Genomic DNA, 21,767 nt, shown 5'->3' on the forward strand with positions numbered 1-21,767 from the left:
GGCTCAGGGAAGTAAAGAATAGCTTGCCCAAGGCCGCAGCAAATCCTCTGCAGAGCCCAAACTCTACCCTAGTCAGATCTTTCTATCTCTGAAGGCTGAGGCTTTGACCACTACACTGACCTATTGGTTTGAATCCTTGCCCCACTCTTCAAGTTTCTTGCCCTGAATCAACTGAAACACTCACTGTGGTTTGAGAAACATCCTCTATTCCCTTGTCCAGCACCATTTACGTGGCAGTATTCCTGGCCTGTGGGGCGGCAGAGATTCCATAATGTGATGTTAATCTCAGATCTCATCCACCGATAGTTCTTTATTCTTGTTCAGGCAACAAGATCAGTAAATAAGATTGTCTTGAGATGTTCAGATATAAGAATAGTTCTTGGGGGCTTCCTTGGTGGCACAGGGGTTGAGAGTCTGCCTGCAGATGCAGGGGACGCAGGTTCGTGCCCCAGTCCGGGAGGATCCCACATGCCGCGGAGCGGCTGGGCCCGTGAGCCATGGCCGCTGAGCCTGCACGTCCGGAGCCTGTGCTCCACAAAGGGAGACGCCACAACAGTGAGAGGCCCGCGTACCGCAAAAGAAAAAAAAAAAGAATAGTTCTTGGGACTTCCCTGGTTGTCCAGTGGTTTGGACTTGACGCTTTCACTGTGGTGGTGGCCCCAGGTTCAATCCCTGGTCAGGGAACTAAGATTCCACAAGCTATGTGGTGTGGCCAAAAAAAAAAAAAAAATACTAGTTCTTGCTTTCCTCTCCAGGTTTGGAGAAGAACCCTGAGTTAATCTTCAAGCCTTTGGGAACAGGGCTGCTGGAATATCAGAATTTGGCTGGGGCCCTTCCCAGATATCATCACCTACAAGAAAACCTGCAGGGCACTGCCTGCAGACTTCCAACTTGTTGTACCACCTGTCAGCAGGCAAGAGGGATTCTTCCAGGACGAGAGCCTCCAAAATAAGCCCATCTAACACTGGTCCAGGCATCTGTAGCTCTGGGTTCCACTACAGCTCTACCATTGTGATCCTGGGAAAGGTACTGCTCCCCTTTCCCCCTTGGTGAAATAGGTACTAGATTATAGAGGGCCTCCAAGGGACTGAGGACCCCAGGGCCTGTGCTTTTCATTCCCACTGGATGCTGAGATGCAGGTCCAGCTCCTCTTGGGTTGGGGCACATACAACTTATGTGAGGACAGCCTGAACTGCCTGACCTCTCCATAGAAGGTGGAACAAATGGGACTTACGTAATGAGAATCTTTATGACCCTTTAAAGTAAACAGAGAACCTTGTGTTTTTTATTCTTTTATCGCAGTTTGGAAAGTTGGTGTGTTATCAGAATCACCTGGGGAGATAGTAAAGCACACAGAGACCCAGACTTATTGAAGTAGGGAGAATTCGAGCCTTTCTATTTTTACCAAGTTCCCCAGGTGGTTCTGATACTGGCCAGAGTTTGAGTTCCACTACTCTATGGACTAGGAAGAATTGCCCCTCTTTAATAGATTAGAGAACTGAGGCAGACAGCCGGGGAATGCTTTGCCTGAGGTTGTACTGAGTTGGCCAAAAAGTTCGGATTCCTGTAAGATGTTACGGAAAAACCTGAATGAACTTTTTGGCCAACCCAATATAATCTGGTGGAAATGAACACAAGTACTCTTTTGGGCTGGAAGTTAGGGACCAAAAACAACCATGAAACCAATACTCAGGTGGAATTTATTACCCCATCCTTGTTTCCTCAGCCACCTTTTCATAGCCTGTGGTTGTTTACTATGGCTCTCCTGTTGCCTAGATAAAAATGATAATACACTCACATGTGCCTAGCTCTAGACTAAGTGTGTTACATAAGGTAGGCACTCTTATTATCCTCATTAGATGAGGAAACCGAGGCTCAGAAAAGTTTACTTCACTTGCCTAAAGGCAGGGCTCTGATTTGAATCCAAGACTCTGAAGCTGTAGTTTAGTTATTCCCATGTTCCCGTATATCCCTAGTGCATAGTAGAAACTCTAGAATTAAAACAAAACAAAACAAAACAAAACCCTCCCATGTACATAGTTTATGTGGTTCAAGACTTTGGGGTTTCACGCATCAATCAAGTTTCCAAATGAATTTTAGGACCTGCCATTCCAGTTCTGCAAGGATTAGGCCATGAGCCACTGCAGTCGCCCACTGACAGTTCACCCTGAAGGAAATTCAGGAAGCATTCTATGCTTTGACTGGCTCTAGATAGTTAAAATGCATATCTAAAGAATAATTTCAATGAACTCACTAAAATTGTTAGCTTGAGATGTGTGTTCTTTGTGATTATCTTTTGATGCTTGACTATGTGTTTTTTTGTTTTTCCAGCAGAAAAACTCATATATCCTGGCGCCTCCCTTATCTCTTTGGATAAGATACCTCAGAGGTATCTGAGAGGCTGTCTCTTGGGCTACAGTCCTCAGTAAGGTCCCTGAATAAAACTTAACTCGCAACTTTTACGTTGTGCATTTTTTCTTTCAGTCAACAGTTTTGGTGACCATGAAAGGATTCAGAGAAGACTTTTCTCCTTTGAACTCTATGAGGATCCAGAGTCTTGGTACTAGCAGACGCCCCTTGTGCCTGTCTGCCTCGTCAGTGATTCCAGATGAATTTGGTTGAGTCTCTCCTGGGTCCTGGATCTCCCGTTATTGGCAGACGATCCTAAGTTTTATTTGGTGGTGGATAAACCCCTCCCTGTGAGGAGTAGGTCTTCCTTGGACTTAGTTTCAAGAAGAGGTACCTGGGTTGCCCCAGTTGAAAAACACTGAGTAGGTTCAGACTGAGTGATTAGGTAGGAGACTGGCCTGTTATTTTCCCTCGAATTGGTTACTTTAATTGAGTTTGTCAGAATGAAAGTAAAAATGTTACATGAGAGTTTTCAGCTCTGAAGAAGAAAAGGGACATCTCCTCCTGGCCAGCAATGGCTTTCTCAGGCAACTGAGAAACTTGCAGGAGTGGTGGAGGCAAGTCCTCATACCAGGTAGCAGTCCCATAGGGAAACCCAGTTATTTAATTTAAAAAACTTGCTCCTCTGGGGAACCACGTATAAGAGCTGGCCACTCAGTGATCGGAGCAACCACGGCGGTCTTAGATTGCCAAAGGGAAAAGCCAAGACATGTAAAAGAGCTGAAACGACTCTAGGGTGACACCTAGAGGAGTTAAGCTCACAGACAGCACCTTGGCCCACCACACAATCATCTGTAGCAGTTCATCCTGACAAACCAACCCAGAATGGGAAACAAACATTTCAAAATAAAAAAAAAAGAAGCAACAGATTGCCAACCCCCAGCTAACACCCCAGCTTGGTTCATGTATGCTACCTGTGAAAATTATACTTACAAATGCTTACTTAATTGGGGAAAATATACTAAAGGAAACCTCAACCTAAAATGGCCAAATTGGGGCTCTTTTCACGTTCCAAAATTAATTTTTTTAAAAAATTAATTAATTTTTGGCTGCATTGAGTGTTTGTTCATTGTGGTGCGCGGGCTTCTCATTGCAGTGGCTTCTCTTGTTGCAGAGCACAGGCTCTAGGGATGCGGGCTTCAGTAGCCATGGCTCAAAGGCTCTAGAGCACAGGCTCAGTAGCTGTGGCTCACGGGCTTAGCTGCTCTGCAGCATGTGGGATCTTCCCAGACCAGTCCTCGAACCCATGTCTCCTGCATTGGCAGACAGATTCTTAACCACTGCGCCACCAGGGAAGCCCCAAAATTAATTTTTGTGTGTGTGTCTACAGTTAAAGAGCAGACTGAATGGAATGCTTATTTTGATTGGTATTTAAAAACTTCTGGAAGAGGAAATGATAAGCTAACTTCTTTGTAGGAAACCAACCAAAAAATTGCTTGAAACAACATCAGAATTTTTAAAAAGCTGCTAATGTTAACCATGCCTCACTCTCTGCTCCTCCCTCATATCCTCTTTTATATTAACTGCCTGATCCAGATGCCATCTCTCTCCCTCTCTTTCATCACCTTTGCTTCCTGCTGCTTCCTCTTTCCCCAGTAAAGGAGAAACTTGCACTTCTCTCCCCATGCCTTTAAGATGTAAATGTTCTAACTGATCTTTTTAGGCGTTTTGTTCTGTGTTTGGAGAGCTTGGTCTCTGCCGTCCAGAACGTACACATACATTTGGCAGTCAGTCAAATAGACTGGGATTCCGAGCAGTCTCTTTAACTGTGCCAATTTTCAGGGAAATTTATCAGAAGGGGTCCCAGCCCATAAGGAGCCTTTGTCATCTCAGCCTTTGTTGCATCGCCTCTACAATGCAGGCCTTTACTTTCTTAGACTATTTTGGGGAGTAAACTTTCTGGATCTTTGTGAAGGCTGCATCTGTAACAGGGAAGAGCCAATTCTGAATCCATGTTGGATCTGTTTGTTTTACTTTAACTTTTCACTGCTTTTGTTATTATAATCACTGTCTAAGGCTGTAAGCATCCTGCCACAGGGTACCAAAGTGTCTTTGCTCAGCTCACAGAGACATTTTGACCCTACCCACCTGCGAATGGCTGCAGAAAAGAAGAAATTAACAGATCCCCTCCTATTTTGCAAGATAAATGGCCTTTTTACTTTATTTCCTCACCTCTTCTCCCTCTCTGTTCTATAAAAGAAACTGGCATCCAGACCCTGATAAGATGGTTTTGGGGGACCCTAGTCTGCCATCTTCTCGGTCTGCCGGCTTTCCAAATAAAGTCGCTATTCCTTGCCTCAACACCTCGTCTCCTGATGTATTGGCCTGTCATGTGGCGAGCAGAGAAAGCCTGGACTCGGTAACACATCCTCTGAATTCTCTCTTGAGGACGACTCTTGTGTCGTCTTGGTTTGAGTTGCTATTAAAATACTACTCATCGATGGCCAGACAATGGACACTTTAAGTTGGAGAAACTTCTAAATTTTTAGAGAGTTCTCTTATAAATAGCTGTTTTATTGGTACCATGGAAAGACCAAATTAGAATCTGATCTTAAGAACACCCTTAATTTAAAACAAATTAAACAAACAAAAAGTGGTTTAGGAAGCCTTATTTGTGGTCTTGGCTTCCCTTCAATGGGTCTTAGAGATGCTAATAAAAATATTAGATTAATTAACGTTAATTAAGTTGATTAACAAAGAAGAAGCTGAGGAGAAAGTCAAGAGACTTCTCCCCAACAAGGTGGAAATTTAAAAAGTACTCCTCCCAACAGGACAGAAATCTTTAGATGGTTATTAAGCAGTGGGATAAATAAAATGAATTGATGGGATTAAAACAAAGGTTTTGATACAACACCACCTAAAGTTGGATGAGCCAAAGAGACCCTATTAGCATTCCCCCCCAACATTAAAGGGACCCAAACAGGTCTGCTCTATTTACCCCAGTTCAAAAAAATTTATAAGGCTGGAAGAAAATTACACTGAGATATTTGAGCAGCAATTGTTTGGGGCAACAGTTAGATCAATTAATCAAGTTAAAAGACTGACAAAAGGGCCTGAGTCCCTTGGCTCAACCCATCACTGTGGACCCCAAAGCCTTTTACACAAAAATGGATAAAATGGCCAGGGGATAAAAATGAAAGTTTCTGAGATTCCTTGTAAGACCAAGTCTTGTTAATGGGTCCTAATGGAAGCTAAAGTTAAAGGTATAAGAGTTAATAGAATTGAGATGAAAGTTGATAAAAATTGATGGGCTTTATATAAGATGGTTACATCTCTTTTGCCTAATTATATTGTGGGATAGACATTATGTCTCACTGGGGAATACTTGCACAATATTCCTGGTACTAGAAGACAAGGCATATAAATCTGCCCCCCAATCAATATTAATTAAAATACTAAAAGAAACGAAGAGAGTTACCAGAGCCCACACAATATGAAGTAAAAACTGGGGGCTAATATTCAGGGGATAATAAAAGCAATAATGGAGACTTTTTTCCCCTAGGGTAAATTGCTCTGGGTTTAACTTGTGCACTCAGAAAGTGGGCCTTTGTTGAATGCTTTGTGCAAACTTCTGGAAACATAATAAATTGAATCCTAAAGTTCTAGAACACAGAGCCCTTGATTTTCAGTTTAGTGGGAAATATACTTGCGGATATTAAAAAAAAATCAAATTAAGGAAAATGTAGTCTAGCAAATCAATCTTCTGATATAATTTAGGTGGCAGACCAGTTCTTTGGGGGAATTAAAAGCAGGTATCTTTGTCTTGCAAATCTATACAAATCAGAAATGTAAATATAGCCCACAATGACCTGAGACTGAGCCTAATTAGCTCAATCAGATAGAACCTGAAACCAAAGGGGGAAAAAAAAAAAGGGAAAAAGAAGGTTTTAAAACTCAAACTGCTAGAAAGTCTCCCTCACCCAAAATCTTAGTTCACAGTCTCCATAAAGATTTATTAAGAACAAATACAAACCTTAAAAGTCTTCTCCACAGGACTTCCCTGGTGGTCCAGTAGGTGAGACTCCACGCTCCCAATGCAGGGGGCCTGGATTCAATCCCTGGTTGGAGAAATAGATGCTGTGTGCATGCCGCAGGATGCTCTAAGCCTGCAGGCCACAATTGAGTACACATGCCACAACTAAGAGTCTGCATGCCACAACTAAAGATCCCACATGCCACAGTGAAGATCCTGTGTGCCACAACGAAGACCTGGAGCAGCCAAAGTAAATAAATAAAAATAAAATTAAAAAGTCTTCTCCACAAATAGTAAAAAAGCTTTAGTCATCTAAGCAAATAAATTTAACTTATTCCAACGGTTATTTATAAACTAGTAAGTTTAAACTGTATCATTAATACCTGATTCATGACTAAGTTTTAAAATGAAGCTATGAGATCTCTGAAAATGTCTGTTTATATTCTGTGTATCCATTATACATGTGATGTCTCTACCTTCAGATAGTATTATCAAATCAAATTTATAAAAGAGCTCTATTTAACTGACTTAAAAGTGCTTACAAATTAAATATTTCTAAATGTAACAGAAACTAACCCAAATGAATTTCAAGTTCACATGATCTAGGAAATATTCAATATTAAGTTAATACTTGTTATTAGAGTTTGTTGGTTTAATTAATACAGGTTTACTAAAAGTCAAATAAGGTTATATTATCCCTCTTATAAAATTCACCAGTAAGGGGCTTCCCTGGTGGCGCAGTGGTTGAGAGTCCGCCTGCTGATGCAGGGGACACGTGTTCTTGCCCCGGTCCGGGAAGATCCCACATGCCACGGAGCGGCTAGGCCCGTGAGCCATGGCCGCTGAGCCTGCGCGTCCGGAGCCTGTGCTCCGCAACGGGAGAGGCCACAACAGTGAGAAGCCCGCGTACCACAAAGAAAAAAAAAAAAAAATTCACCAGTAAGGACTTCGCAGTGGTTAAGAATTCACCTGCCAGTGCAGGAGACACAGGTTTGAGCCCTGGTCTGGGAAGATCCCACATGCCACGGAGCAACTAAGCCCGCGAGCCACAACTACTGAGCCTGCACGCCTAGAGCCCGTGCTTTACAACAAGAGAAACCACAGCAATGAGAAGCCCACGCACTGCAATGAAGAGTAGCCCCCGCGTGCTGCAACTAGAGAAAGGCTGCGTGCAGCAATAAAGACCCAACGCAGCCAAAAATAAAATATTAATTAATTAATCAATTAAAATAAATAAATAAATAAATAAAATTCACTGGTAAGAAAAATAGCTTAGAATGATGGCTGAGTTGGTCTAATGTCTCATAAAAGTTTCATGGGTAATCTAAACATAATTGTTGGGAACAAGTGAATTAAATAGATATAAATGGGGTAAGAGCTTTCAGGTGATCTCTTTAAGAATACTTACATGTTATGGTATGTCTACTTAAAATTAACTTTCTCCAGAGTTTTGGTAACTTGAAACCTGAGAGTTTTGCTAAGTTAAGTTAAATGATGGAAGTTCATTAAATATCTAGATCATTCCCAAATAAGATACTGAAACATTAATTACTGAACATAAGCTTCCTTTTAAAGAGAAGTTAAAGATATTTAGGACTGAAATTTCAGTGTAGCACCAGGGTGCTACAGTGAATTTTTTCTATAAAAATAGCACATTAAAAAAATCATAAATAATATTTATAAGTTTACCAATCTATAGAACGCTAATGTAAAAGACAGTTCATAATTGCTTCCTTCTTGGTTTTCACTAGAAATTAAGTGAAAATAAGGAAAACACTTTTATATGAAAGGAAAAGGTATACGGAATGGAAATGCATTTTGCTAAGAGAAAAGAAAGTAATTTTGTCCTGGAGAGAGACAAAGGGAAAACACAGGACAAAATCTCAAGGTGAAAAAGAAAGTTTTAGAAGGTTTGTGGGAAGGGAAACCCAAGAAAAGTTTTGTACGTGGTCAAGACTGGCTAATATTGGCCTCTCGCCTTCTGAGATGGCCCACACTCTGTGGAGTGTGTATCTCCCTGAATGAGGCTTCTTTCACTTTGGTTCACCCTTGAATTCTTTCCTGTGCTGAGCCAAGAACCCATACTCAGCAGCCATCCTAGGGATTCGCCTGAGACCTGGGTGGGATGTGACCACCCTCTCATGCCTCACTTTCTTTCCTGCACTAATTTTGTGATCTAAGCCTGGCTGCAATGCTTGTCCTTGAATAGTTCTCAGTAACTCATGATCTTAAGGGAACAAAGGAATGCAGGAACAGAGAAATGGCAGTCAAACAATCGTGTGGTGGTAAAGCAGAGTCTTAGTTCCTCCCAAAGGATATACATAATAATACATCTTTGAGCTCTGCAGGAACTGAGGGCCCCCCACCCATGTGGAGGACAGAATGATGATGTGGAACCTCTTGATTTCAACCAACTAAAGCTTGCACTCTGTCAACCTCTGCCCCAATTCTATGCTGGATTTTCCTCTGCTGAAGCCCCCTCATGAATATGCATGTACCCTTCGCTTAAAATGTCCCCAGTTTTGCTGTCTGGGGAGACACTGCTGTGGGAAAGATCCTCAGTGTTCTCCTTACTTGCTGCAAGTAATAATTAATCCTTCCTTCTCTCGGGAAAAAAAAAAAAAGACTGGATAATAGTGAAATTTAATTGAGCAAATAAATTTTAATATTAAAAGTAAGCTGGTACAAAAACTAGAATTCGGTTTTCTCTCTATGTTAAGAGAACAAAGTTTTCTTAGAATACTGATCTGCTTTTGGTAACATATTGTAAAGTTTCTTTACCGTTTAAGCAATCTGGTATAACTTTCTATAGTTGTCTTTAAAATCTTTTATTGTCACTTTGGTTGAATGAATAAGTATTATTTCACAGTGACCTGCGATCCCATTTGACCAAGTGTTTTAAAACCTTTTGTTATCTTTGATAAACTTTCCCAAGTCAAATTCTAAATGAAGTTGTTTTTTGTTGTTATTTTTTTTGCGGTACACGGGCCTCTCACTGTTGCGGCCTCTCCCGTTGCGGAGCACAGGCTCCGGATGCGCAGGCTCAGTGGCCATGGCTCACGGGCCCAGCCGCTCCGTGGCATGTGGGATCTTCCCGGACCGGGGCACGAACCTGTGTCCCCTGCGTCGGCAGGCAGACTCTCAACCACTGGTAAAAAGTAAAAGTCAAGAGCTGTGGATAGAGCTCGTTCACATCAAAATGAAGGAAGGAAGCCAATACACAGAGTCAACCTGAGCAGAGGCTCGGGAAGCCCTGATATGACCTGACTCCTGGGTGTGTCTGCTCCCACCTCTGACTGCCTCAGGATCCTTCCTGGGGCTTGACCGTTCCAAGATCTTTCTCATACAGTCTCCTTTTGTTCCCCATTTACTTTAGGTTGAGTTGAATGAGAGCCCTTATTACAGTTTTCCCCTAAAAACAAAATACCTAGTTGTTGTGGGGAAAAGAAACCCTTCTTAATATCAGTAAACTGCTCCTAAAATTTTGACCTGTGCAAACATGCCTGATTATTTTGAATTGGAAAGATTATGTCACATGGCACATCAACCCAAACACTCAGCCAATTTTTGAAACATAACTAAAACTCAGTAGAGTGTCGCTATGTACGTAATTAACTGATGTTAGGCTATAAATGCTTACAATGTGATTCTGAACACAAATTAACGTGCTTGTTACAAAAAGTTGCTTTGTTTACAGTAACATCTTCCACATCCTCTTTGTGGACATTTGTTCTGTGTTCTAAGCTGTCTGTGTGGGATTCTAACATTTGGCTGTGTCTGGGATGTAAGACAGTGTAAGAAATATCTCAAGATATTTCTCACAGATTGTTTTGTTAAACCTGTTGTATTGAGTCTGGGGACATAAATGTAAATGTTTCCTAAATAAATATTGTACAGAAAAATTATAGTGGGAGAGATATATTTATGCTATGAAGTTTGGGCATTAAAAAATAGTGAGGGACTTCTCTGTTGGTGCGGTGGTTAAGAATCCGCCTGCCAATGCAGGGGACACGGGTTTGAGCTCTGGTCCGGGAAGATCCCACATGCCGCGGAGCAACTAAGCCTGTGTGCCACAACTACTGAAGCCCATGCGCCTAAAGCCTGTGCTCTGCAACAAGAGAAGCCACCGCAATGAGAAGCCCGCGCACAGCAACGAAGAGTAACCCCGGCTCACTGCAACTAGAGAAAGCCTGCGTGCAGCAACTAAGACCCAACACAGCCAAAAATAAATAATTAAATAGATAGATAGATAGATAAAACTAGTACCTTACCTTAAAAAAAAAAAAAGAGAGAGAAATATTCCATTAGGTGTTGACTTAAAAAATTATTCACAACCTAAAAGTTGAGAGTTAGGTTTTACTCGGAGGGAATTTTTTGGACTTCAAGCCCAGGAGGCAGCATCTCAAGTAACCCTGAGAGAACTGCTCTGAGGAGGTGAGGGGGGAGCCAGGTTACACAGAAGTTTTTGCAACCAAGGGCAGGTAGTCGGGAACATCAGAAGATTATTGTTAATTAAAGAAGACCAGATATCTCAAGTTAAGGAATTTAGCGCCTTTCTATGTATGGGAAGGTGCAAGAGTCTGGGCTCCCTGAACTCATTCCTTGGATATGTACCTCAGCTATCTGGGGCCAGTATCCTGTATTTTCACGTCCTGAGTTTCCTCAGAGCTCACCGTAGGGAGTGGCCCCAGTCTGATGGCTGCTAGATGGCAGGTTACAAACCTTCTATATAACCTGCCTGTTCAGAGCAGTTTCTCAGAGCTATCTGAAACTCCGTCTCCTCAGATCCAGTGCTCACTTTGCCCCAAATAAAACTTAACTCACAACTCTCAACGTTGTGCATTTTTTTTTAAGTCAACAGTTATGGTGACCATGAGCAAGGGACCCAGAGTGGACTTCTCTCCTTTGCCTGAACTCTATGAGGAACCGGAGGCTTGGTACCAGCACAGGCCCCTTGTGCCCGTCCGCCTCCTTGGAGAGTTCAGACGAATTTGGGTAAGTCTCTCCTGGTTCTCGGATCTCCCATGTTGGTTGATGATCCTGAGCTGTATTTGGTGGTGTATAGTGGGTACCTGCCCCCGCCCAGGCTTTGGTTGAAAGATACCAGGGAAATACCCACCCAGTTGAAAGATACTGGGCGGGGGGAGGGTAGGGTGGGGGGGAGTGCCTGGTTGAAAGAAACCAGGGTTTGCTCAGTTGTAGGAGACTGAGTGGTTGGCTGAGTAGTTAGGTAAGAGGTCGATCTGATGCTTTTCCTCAGTTTGGCTGCCTTAATAGAACCTGTCGGGATAAAAGTGAAGATATTACATGAGAGCCTTGCTCTGAAGAAAAGGGACAAGCCTGCCCCCGGCCGGTTACAGCTTTCTCAGGCAACTGAGAAATTTACGGGAGTGGTGGAGGCAGAGGCCTCACACCGGTGCAGTGGTCCCATAGGGAAACCTACTCATTCATTAAAGCACTTGCTCATCCAGGGGTTGCGGATAAGAACTGGCCATTCAGGGATCCAAGCACCTGCAGCGGTCTTAGACCACCGAAGGGAGAAGAGGGCTGAAACGACTGTAGGGTGATGCCTAGAGGAGTAAAGCTCACAAGCAGCACACTGGCCCACGATACAACTTCACTAGTAAATTTCATCCCTGACAAATTCAACTTAAAATGGGAAATAGAATCTCTCAAACAGAGAAACGAGGGGCATCAGAAAACCGACCTCCGACTAACATCCCAGCCAGATTCATGTACAACACTGTACAGAGCTCATACTTACAAGTACCTAGTTAATTGGGGAAATTATACTAAAGGAGATCTCAACCTAAAATGGCCAAATTTAGGTTCTTCTGATATTCCAAAATTGCTATATTTGTGTGCACAGTTAGAAAAAGCCGGCCATAAGACCAACTAGACTGAATGGAAAGCTTACATTTATTGGTACCTAGAAGCTTCTAAAAGAGAAAATGATAGAGTAACTTTTTGAAACCATCAGAACTAAAAAACGCTGCTAGCACTCTGTCTTTGACTCTGTCTCTCCCTCTGCTCCTCCCATGTATCCTTTCCTATCAGAATTCCCTGGCCCAGACGCTATCTCTTTTTCTCTTTTAACTCTTCCGCTTCCTGCTGCTCCCTCTTCCCCAGCAACGGAAGATAAAAAATCAGAAGTGATTATAGCTCTCTTTAAGGAGAAAACTATTACAGGGAGAGGTGAGCCATCCTTGGTGCTTAGGTACACACCCTGGACCGAAACAGAACTTAGAGCCTTGGCTAAGGAACTTCCCGATCCAAGTCAAGATCCATTGGGATTTGTTGGGACTTCCCTGGTGGTCCAGTGGGTAAGACTCTGCGCTCCCAATGCAGGGGGCCCAGGTTCGATCCCTGGTTGGGGAACTAGATCCTGCATGCATGCTGCAACTAAGAAAGCCGCATGCCGCAACTAAGAAGGCCGCATGCCGCAACTAAGAAGGCCGCATGCCACAACTAAGAAAGCCGCATGCCGCAACTAAGAAGGCCGCATGCCGCAAATAAGAAGGCCACATGCCGCAACTAAGAGCCCACGTGCTGCAACTAAGACCTGGTGCAGCCAAAATAAATAAATAAATATTTTTTAAAAAATCCATTGGGATTTGCTAAGGAATTTGAGTTAACCATCTGGACCTATGAGCCCGGGTTTTCAGATCTATATCAATTAGTATTTACTTAATTGGAAATTAAAGTAAATCTTGACCTAAAAATGAAGAGGCCCTTTTAGTGCAGAGGCAGTTAAGTTAAATTAAGGTTAAAAAGCTGGCTTGATAAAAATACCTTTTCAGAATTCTGACTTTAAACAAAGTCCTTGTAAAGGGAAACCTGCATTTCTCTTTCTGTGTCTTTGAGATGTATATGTTCTACCTGATCTTCCTAGGACATTCCATGTATGTCTATATGTGTATGTATATGTTTGGAAAACTTAACCTCTGCCATACCGTTTCTGAGAGTAAACTCTCGTATTTTACCTTGGTTACAATCTCCCCCACTCTCTTATGGGGAAGCCTCTTGTGTCTTAATGATTTGAATCACTATAAATATATATATGTTTTTAATGGACAAATGATGGATCCTTTTAAAACTGGAGAAACTAACAAATTAGTGAATCTAGTGCACTCTTATTATAAACAACTGTTTTACTGGTACCTATAAAAATAAAAAAAATCAAATTAAAGGTGGAAAAAAGAAATACATCTAATGATTAACCTAAGATCTTCTTTAGTTTAAAACAAGAAGAAAAACTGGTTTGGGAAATTTCATTCCTGATCTTTGCTTTCCCTCAGTGGGTCTTACAGATGCTAATAAAAACATTAGAATAATTAACGTTAACAGGAAAAATCCTGTAAGGAAAGTCTGGATACTATTTCCACCAAGGTAGAAATTTGAAAGGAATTATCTCAAATAAATAAAGAAATCTTTAGATGGTTATTTAAAATGAGATAAATAAAATGGACATTTATGTAATTAAAACACAAGGTATCTGACATTACTACATGACCTAAGGTTAAATGGGTCAAAAGGGACCCCCCCTACTGGTCCCCAACATTAAAAGCCAAACAAGTCTGTTCTATTTACCCCAGTTTTAAAATATATTTAAGGGGCTAGAAAAAAAATTTTTTTTTAACGCTGAGATACCTGACCAACAACGATTTGGGACAACAGCTAGGCCAAAGGGTCTGAGTCCCTTGGCTCAACCCCACTCTGGGGATCCCAGAGCCTTTTATATAAAAATAGATAAAATAGACAGGGAACAAAAAAAAGAAAAACTTCTAGAACTCCTCCTGTAAGCTTGTTGATTGGACCCTAATGAAAAGTAAAAAGCTGACGGCATTGAGATGCAAATATATAAAATTGGTATATTTAAATGGACTTTATATAAGATGGATACATCTGTTTTGTTTAATTATATTGTGGGATAGGCATGCTTCACTAGAAAATACCTCCCCTACAAGGTATTATAAGACAAGGCATATAAATCCGCCCCTCAGGAAATGTTAATTGAACATACTAAAAGACACCAATAGTGTTACCTGAGCCATAAAAGTAAGTAAAACTGGGAAGTAACATTCAAGGACTAATAAAAAGAAAAACAGTGATTTTGCTCTGGCTTAACTTGTAAACTCAGAAAGAAGGTCTTTGCTGAATGCCTTATACAAACCATTAAAGGCATGAGAAATTAAACACTAAAGTTCTCGAACACAGAACTCGTAAAATAAATTTCAGTTTAGTTAGAAATCTTGTCACTGAAAAAACCTTTTAGTATGGTTTAGGTAACAAACCTGTTCTTTGGGATACTAAAAGCAACTGTCTTTCTGTTGCAAATCTCTACAAACTGAAAATGCAAATACAGGCCACAAGGAACTGAGACTGAGCCTAATTAGCTCAGTCTGGCAAGACCTGAAACCAAGGAAAAAAAATAGCAAAGTGGCAGTTTTAAAATTCAAACCGCTGGGAATGCTCCCTCAGCTAAACTTTACAAATAGTAAAGCCTTAGTCATCTGAGCAAGCAACTTTAACGTATTCCAACTGTTCTTTGTAAACTGGTAAGTTTATATTGTAATACCTGATTCATAACTTTTTTTTTTTAAAGTGAAGCCATGAGCTCTCTAGTTTTGCCTGTTTATGTCTATGTACACATTATATATATGAAATATCTCTACCTCTGGAAAGTATTATCAAAATTGAATTTATAAAGAGCTCTATTTAATTTTAAAAGAAAGTGATTACAAATAAAGAAACCGGCCAAAATGACTTTCAGGTTCACATGAACTGGGAAATATTCAATATGAAGTTGATATCTGGTATTAAAGTTTGTTTGTTGATCTAATTAATAGACATATCCTTAGTCATCAACATTAAGTATAATGCTTTATTACCCAGGTTTAATAGAAGTCAAATAAGACCTTATTATACCTGTTGCAAGGAAATAACTTGATATGCTGAAACTTTAAAGTAAATGTAAATGAGATAAGAACTTTTGGGTAAACCCTTTAAAATTAATTATATTTTAGAAATGTCTAGTTAAAATGATCTTTACAGATACTTGATACCTTAAAGTTCTAGAGTTCTGCTAATTTAAGTGATGGAAGTTTATTAAATAGCTAGATAATTTTCCAAAAAAATAAGATACTGAGACATCAATTACTAAATAGAGAAACTAAAGGTATTTAGGACTATTAATGAAAATGTTTGGTGCCACCCTGAGATGTCCTCTATAAGAAAACAAATGTTTTTAGAAATCATCACTGGTATTTATGTCCACCAATCTACAGAATGCTAATGTGAAAGACAGTTCATAATTGCTTACTTCTTAACTTTCACTAGAAATTAAGGTTTTTAAGAGTTGAGGATTCCAATTTAAACATGTAATTAAAGCTAACAGGAATAATACGGAAACATTTCAGTGTACAGTAGGAAAGTAGAATGTGCGTTTTCAGTAAAGAAGGTTTGAGGAATGGAATTACATTTTGTTGAGGGAAAAGAAAAAAAATATGTCTTAGGGCTGGTTGGTTTATTTGGATAAAAAAATAAGGGACAGGCTGATATAAAGACAGAAGTGATGAAAGGTTGTGGAAGAAAACCCCGAGGGGGGGAAAAAGTTTTATACATGGTCAGGATTAACTAAATTTAGATTGAAGTTAATTAAGTAAATAGATTTTGTTGTTAAATAAGCCGGTACAAGACTGGAATTTGAACAAAGTTTCTCAGAGTGCTCCTTTTTGATAACAGATTGTGTGAGTCTCTGTGCCCTTAAGTAATCTTTTTGTGACTTTGGTTAAATGAATAAATATCGTTTCACAGTGACCTGTTATATTTTAAAATGTTTTGATATTTTTAACAAACTTCCCAAATATTAAAATCCAATTAAAGCTCTTTTAGCCTCCAGCTGACTCTGGGATGCTTTGAAGGAACATGTCAGACATCTTAGAGAGGAATGTTAAACTAAGTTTATTTCGTATGTTTAATTACTTCAGAAACAATGTCAAGTGACTGGAGATGAAAATTAGGTTATAGTGTATGGATAAATGTCATTAATATAGATATTCCAAAATTTATATGGAATTCCTAACATTGGTATGCCCTGATATAACGTTATCAGTCATAATTCCGGTTATTCTAAAATGTTATATGTCACAGAAATATCCACGTTTCCTACTAATTGCCTTGTACTCAAATCTTTAACCACGTTATTTTAAGTTTTGTCCTGATGCTTTTACAAAATGTAGATTTTCAAGACTCATAAAAAGAACTTTTTTTTAACAAACATAAGTTTCTGATGGCCTTTACTGTGTAACAAATGACGGAAAACCTGATTACTTCATCCAGATCAACAGGAATCAATTACATGGGACTGAATGAACTGATGAATATGATTTATAACTTTTATGACTTTGGGAAGTATACTAGCTTTAATCTTTGTTTTTCAGAAAAAACTTTTCTCTTATGCTATGACATACAACTTGATAAAGTATACCTTTGTAAACAAAGATAAAACATTTATCTTTTTCTCTGTACCTGATCCTGCCCATAATTTGGCCTCTCCAGCTGGCTCTCCTATGGACTGGATGGTTTATTACAACTAGTTATACTAATCCTTGTTTTAATTTGTTCCTTATTTCCGAATTGTTGATGATTTGTGTCTCCCTGCTGCACTATGACTTTGTCAATATTACTAGCTGCATTACTTATATCCTGTCTATCTTATAAGATTGTTGTCTCTTACAGTACTTAGTGGGTAACCAGGCCTCCAACAAATTTGATGATGGCTAAACATCCTGAAAAAATAAATCACATTTATGACTCTTATAAAATAATTGTAATAGTGTGATTCTAGGTATGGGAAGAAACGATAAGGAAAAATATTTCCTAGATCATAGTAGACTAGTAAGACAGAGGACCCAGAGAATCTTTAATTACCAACAGGGCCTAATCCAAAAATTACACCTGGAATGGCATAGCAACAAGAATTTTCTCCTGGTCTGGGATGAGCCTCCCAGCGCTGTGGGACAAATTTTGGTCATGAAATGTCTCCCAAACATTGATCAAATTTCTGACCAAAAGGAGGGACTGATAAATGGAATATTTAAACAAAGGATGTCACACTCATCAGTGATTGCAGCCCTCCAATGTGAGCTGGTGAGCCCTGAGGAAACTCAGGAAGGAAAGAATACCTGCTATCAGGCAGCCATCAGATTGCAGCCACTCCCTACTGTGAACCTTGAGGAAACTAAGAATATGAAAATATAGAATACTGTCCCTAGATAGCTGAGATGCATATCAAAGGAATGAGTTCAGTGAGCTGAGACTCTTGCATCTTCCCATACACAGAAAAGTGCTAAATTCCTTAACTTGGGGTATCTGGTTTTCTTTAATTAACAATAATCTTTTGATGTTCCCGACTACCTGCCCTTTGTTGCAAAACTTCTATATAACCTGGCTCCCCCCCTCACCTCCTTGAAGCAGTTCTCTTAGGGTTACTTGAGGTGCTGCCTCCTGGGCTTGAGTCCTAAAAATTCCCACTGGATAAAACATAACTCTCAACTTTCAGGTTGTGAATATTTTTTAAATCAACAGGTGATTAATGGAAACTAAACTTTTGGTGGTGAGAAGTCGAAATATAATGTCCTACACATGAAATTTATATAATGTTATAAATCAATGTTACCTCAATAAACTAAAAAAAAATTTTAAATAAATAAAAGGAAAAAATAAATCTACCTCTTTTTTTTTTTTTTTAATAGAGTTGAATTGAGAAGGGAAAAATAAGGTGGCGATTCTGCTGTGTGGATCAGGGAACAATACCCAGAGGAGGTGGGCATGTAGAACGGGTGTAATTTAGACCAGCAGTCCCCCAACGTTTTTGGCACCAGGGACTGATTTCGTGGAAGACAATTTTTCCATGGAGCAGGTCGGTGGGGGGGACGGTTTCGGGATGATTCAAGCGCATTACATTTAGTGTGCACTTTGTTTCTGTTATTATTACATTGTAATATATAACGAAATAATTATACAACTCACCATAATGCAGAACCAGTGGGAGCCCTGAGCTTGTTTTCCTGCAACTAGATGGTCCCATCTGGGGGTGATGGGAGACAGCGGCACCCGAAGTGTGTTGCTTATGTGTAGTCTACTCCATGATCTCGTTTTGGTTGCTGTCACTGCAGAAAACTCTGCTTCACAAAGACAGGATGTTGGAAATGGAAGCAGGCTTTTCAGTGCTTTTGTGGCAATCTCAAGATATTCCGCCTTGACCTTAATACAGAATGTATGGAGATTTGAAGTTGTCTCAAACATGCTTTTAAGGCTACCGTCATTTGCGATCTCAAGCAGTTGATCCTCTTCTAGCACGGACAAAGTTGATTCACCTGGCTTATTCACAAATGGGTCTCAGATGCCTTCCTTCCCATTTCGGGGGTCTTTTGTGGTTGGGAAATTATGCTTAAACTCTTCTGAAAGCTGAGATAGGTGATCATGCACCAGCTGGGAGAAAGAAGGCCCTGGCTTAGCCTCTTTCAAAATCTCTGCTAATGTTTGAAACATGTCAAAAATCCCAACGTTCACTTGTCACCCCCGACCCCCAATTCCAGTTTGGCTTTGAATGCAGCCACTTTATCTGCCGACTTCAGCACAGTTGTCGTTCTCCCCTGAAGTGACAGATTGAGTTCGTCGAGCAGGTTGAATATGCCACACCAGTAAGGAAGTTTTGTGACCCATTCTGTGTCACCGAAATGTGCTGCCAGTGGTGACTGTTTTTCTAAAAGAAATCTCTGGAGCAGCTCTTGTAACTCAAAAATTCTAGGCAGAGATCTACCTTCAGAAGCCATCTCACTTCTGTGTATAAGAGAAGACGAGTGTGTGTGTGTGCGCTCTGTGTCCATCTCCTCACAGAGCTGCGCGAACAGATGTGAGTTAAGGGCATGTACTTTAACGTGACTGATAATTTTAATCACATCCTCCAAAACATTGTTAAGTTCAGGTGACATTTTTTGGCTAGCCAGCACTTCTCTATGGATGACACAGTGCATAGACTCAATTCAGAAGCGACCTCTTTGACCCAAGTAGTGAAGCCAGAAAGCCATCCAGTCATGGCAGCTGCTGCATCCGTGCATGTACCGACACAAAATGACCAATTCAGTTTTCCTGACATGTACTCATTCAAAGACTCGAATAGTTTTGCAGCTGCGGTGTTGACTGGCAACAAAAGTGCACATAACATATCCTCATGAACATCCTCCTGAAAAATATATTGCACAAAAACAAGCATTGTTGTCTTGTTGTCAACATCGGTAGACTCGTCAACCTGGGTTGCATACCATGGTGACTCATTAATCCTCTCTAACAATTGTGTCTCAGTATCCTCTGCTATTTCATCGTCTAGTTATGGTGCTAGCTGAAAGAGGAACACGTGCCACCTTTTGAACTGCAGCCTCTCCTAAATTTTCACGACAAATGTCCTTAGCAGACAGCAGGATCAACTCTTCACCAATAGTAAAGGGCTTCTTAGCTTTAGCAATGCGGTTAGCCACTAAGAATGATGCTCTCAGTGCAGACACATTTGATGAAGTGGTGGTCTTCAATAATTGCTTCTGTTCTTCGTGTTCACGTGTTTTTCTCTTGAAAAACTCCAGAGACTTGTCTTTTAATGCAGTGTGCTTGGTCTCCATGTGGTGAAGCAGTTTTGAAGTTTTCATGGCTTTGTTGGTTAGCCGGTTGCCACATATTATACAAAGCGGTCTTGGAGAATGTGAATCACCTGTTGCAATGAACCTGTAATTTAAGTAGGACTCTTGGTATTTTCTTTTACATGCAGCTTTCTTTTTGTTGGAGGTCTTAGAGTCTTCTGCTGTCTCATCATTGGGTCTTTCCCCCTTTTCAAAGAAGCTCCCCAGCGACATTTGTTTTTCACTCATTTTGGCTAGGGTTAGCTTGTGGACTTACCAAAACTGTGACTGAGACAAGTGTGCAGTGTGGGAAAGAGGCGTGGATGGAAGTGGTAAAGAAAATAATGGGCAGGCCACACCCGAGCTAAAATAAGTGTCAGATTCTGACTTAAAGCCTGCCATCAGATGCAGCTGTACAACTGAAGTACTTCAACTCACTTGCCACCAGATGCAGCTTAATTGTCACTTGCCACTCACCAACAGGGTTTTGATATGAGTCTGCAAGCAATTGATTTACTATGGTCTCTATGCAGTCGAACCTCTCTGCTAATGATAATCTGTATTTGCAGCCGCTGCCAGCGCTAGCATCACCACCTCAGCTCCACTGAAGATCATCAGGCATTAGATTCTCATATAGAGCGCTCAACCTAGATCCCTCACATGCACAGTTCACAGCAGGGTTCGCGCTGCTATGAGAATCTAATGCTGCCGTTGATCTGACAGGAGGCGGAGCTCAGGTGGTAATGCGAGTGATGGGGAGCAGCTGTAAATACAGAAGAAGCTTCGCTCGCTCACCCACCACTCACCTCCTGCTGTGTGGCCTGGTTCCTAACAGGCCACGGACCGGTACCTGTCCATGGCCCGGGGTTTGGGCCATGGATAGTTTAGATATTTGGAGAGAGAGTGGAGGAGGAAGGACACTGCATGTGAGAAGAACAGCAGAAGTAAAGGCTCAGTGGTGGGAAAGAGGAGATATATGTGGGAGCACTAGAGAACTCACGTTTTGGAGCATAGGACACATACAGAAGAGAAGTGGAAAATCAGGCTGGATGCTAGGTGGGGGCCAGGTCGCCCAAAGCCTTATGAGCCAGATTAGAATACATCCTGTGCAGTAGGGACACCTTGCAGATTCTCAAGTAGAAAAGGTATGCTCAGGTTTTATCTGTTGCTGCTTTGAGATAAGGACTGAATTGTTTAGGCTTTCAAAAGCAAAGGCTCAATTGTTTAGGCTTTCACTGACTTGGTTGATTGGGAGGGAGCTGCTGGAAGCTCAAGCTGGCATATCTCCTGCCATCTTGCAATTCTGCTCCAGGGCTTTGCCCTACCTGTTTACAGTTATCTACCACAAACATGAGGAACACAAAGAAGAATCCCAGCTAGTCCACAAGCAGGAGGAAGAACATGATTGCATGTGGGTGTTGGGAGAAGATTATTGGTTATAAAAAGAAGAGAGGCAGAGAGAATATGGGGCCACCCACTGTGCTGGAGTTATTACCCTCTGCCTCACCTGTCTTGCCTGGGTGCCCTTGCTACCCACAGCCTTAGGTAGGAAGCCCTGTGGCAGCCTCAGACCTCTTGTTGCTCAAGAAGAGGCAGGGATGCCCTGGCAGGCTCTTTTTACCTGTGTCCAGGTATGTTCCCAGGCAAAACCTCGGTGTCCAGGTAGTTATGGAGCCGAGGGCCTGCCTTGGCCTCCCTATCCCATTATC

The 21,767-nt window shown here is 41.1% G+C and overlaps 1 protein-coding gene across 1 annotated transcript in view; it reads right to left on the bottom strand.

Moving 5' to 3' along the window:
• The window catches only part of SLC36A2 (solute carrier family 36 member 2), a 75,077-nt gene that overhangs the window by 30,030 nt on the left and 23,280 nt on the right, over positions 1-21,767 (bottom strand). The window contains exon 4 of the mRNA XM_060144059.1: positions 6,383-6,618. The gene's annotated coding sequence lies outside the window, so the exon portion shown is untranslated. The remainder of the gene's footprint in view (positions 1-6,382; positions 6,619-21,767) is intronic.

Source organism: Lagenorhynchus albirostris, chromosome 3 (assembly GCF_949774975.1).
Source record: "Lagenorhynchus albirostris chromosome 3, mLagAlb1.1, whole genome shotgun sequence".
In the NCBI taxonomy this organism is placed as follows: domain Eukaryota; kingdom Metazoa; phylum Chordata; class Mammalia; order Artiodactyla; family Delphinidae; genus Lagenorhynchus; species Lagenorhynchus albirostris.